At 34.4% G+C, this 1,909-nt stretch overlaps 1 pseudogene; it reads right to left on the bottom strand.

Annotated features, from left to right (window-relative positions):
- Window positions 1-358: 358 nt before the first annotated feature.
- LOC126717334 (rust resistance kinase Lr10-like) lies at window positions 359-1,349 on the bottom strand (annotated as a pseudogene).
- Between the last annotated feature and the right edge of the window lie 560 nt (window positions 1,350-1,909).

Raw genomic sequence — 1,909 nt, 5'->3', positions numbered from 1 at the left:
TTGAATTATAGTATACTCAAGTTTTAATATGGGTAATTTTGTGCGTTGGGACTAGCTTATAAGCTAATATTTTGTTTTTTGGCTTTTATACGTTTTTTAAAACCTCACTTTTTCTTAAATTTTTAAAGTACAAATATACTTTAGCACGTTTTCAACAAAAAAATTTCAACAAAAAACTAAATAAGTTATTTCCAAACAAACAAAAATTGCAATTCTCAAATATACTACTGGACTTTTGGCATTACTAATTCATTGTGAGGCCATAAAATCGGGTTTCATCACATATTTTAATCAACAAAGAAAAGATGTTCGTTGCCAAGCTATAAATAAATACAGTTCACAAAGTTCATTGACTTTTAGACTCTAAGTTTCCCTTGAAAGAAGGGATGTATTTTAGTACATAGAGTCATATTGCATTGACACCATTACAATGGAAGAACCTATCGGTGATCTTAGGGGAGAAGACAACTAAGGTTTGGAGGGGATTTGCAAAGAGTCGAGACTTCCTTCCAACATTTCCACTACCCTACTCATTGATGGTCGGTTCGATGTGTCAGTTTGTATGCACCATAAACTCACTATTATCATCTTCCTTGCATTGTCTTCATCTCCTTCATTTAAAAGGCCTAGCAGGCCTAATTCTTCATTTAGTTCAAGACGCTTCTAAATCCAATGTGGAAAATATATCTCACTAGTAAAATCAACACTTGCATCAATATTCTTTCGGTCTCCTGCCATTTCTAAAATCATCATTCTATAGCTATAGACATATGACTTGTGAGAGATTCCTTCAAAATTTCTACAAAATACTTCGGGAGCAATATATCCACTTATCCAGTAGTCCCTCTTGCACCAACGATTGATATCGTACTCTTTTCTCTAGGGCATATCTTTGCATGGCCAAAATCAGAAAATTTTGGACAAAAGTTCTCATCCAAAAGAATGTTGTGAGGCTTTATGTCAAAATGCAAAATTTGTGTGTTGCAACCTCTATGCAAGTACTCTAAGCCTCGTGCAATGCCAATAGCAATCTTGTATAATGTTTCCCACCCCAATTGATGATTAGAACTTGAAGGATTTCCTTTATATATGAACTTCTCAAGAGATCAATTAGGCATAAGCTCATAGATTAGAGCTCTTTTAGATCCCTCAAAGCAAAAGCCCTTGAGAGTGACAATGTTAACATGGGAGGTCCTACTAATGCTTGCAACCTCGTTAATGAATTCCTCTCCATTACCTTTTGAATTATTCAAAACATTCACAGCCACAAAACTGCCGTCTTGTAACTTCCCTTTATAAACACTACCATAGCCCCCTTGGCCTAATTTATCATTAAAGGACTTGGTCATTATCTTTATATCTGAATAATTGTATCTTCTAATAGTAAAAGGTCCACGATTCCTTACAAACGCCTTGACTCTGATGAGTTACATTTTCCTTCTTCCAAAAATTAATACTTTTAATTGACGAGAGCTTTCTCCAGGAGCAGTAGATTATAACAATCAAAACTCCAGTTCCAGCAAAAGAAGTGGCTGTAATAAAAGAACAGAGGTTATGAAGTAATATGGTGACACGACAATAACTCAAACTACATGTTGATTATGTCTTGAAGCTCTATTGCATTTTCTTGTAGTGACACAAGAATATTGACTTGGCATCCAGTATTATAAGCAGAATAAAGGATATATGTTTTGATGGATGGGAGATAGGGAGCCTTGGAGGAAAATCATGAACTATGAAAAATTAGCTATTGTACCGATGGATTTGATACAAACAAGTAGATGGTATTGAATTATAAAAAATGGAGCAAAAGGAGCCATTACCAAAACTGATAACAAAACCTTATATCATTGCATGAATAATACTCTAAAAGATTTGATAATTAGACACACCGTGAGAAGGGGTTAAA

This window comes from Quercus robur, chromosome 1 (genome assembly GCF_932294415.1).
Source record: "Quercus robur chromosome 1, dhQueRobu3.1, whole genome shotgun sequence".
Classification (NCBI taxonomy): domain Eukaryota; kingdom Viridiplantae; phylum Streptophyta; class Magnoliopsida; order Fagales; family Fagaceae; genus Quercus; species Quercus robur.
The sequence above is the reverse complement of the archived record's forward strand: the minus strand, read 5'-3'. Positions and strand labels throughout refer to the sequence as shown.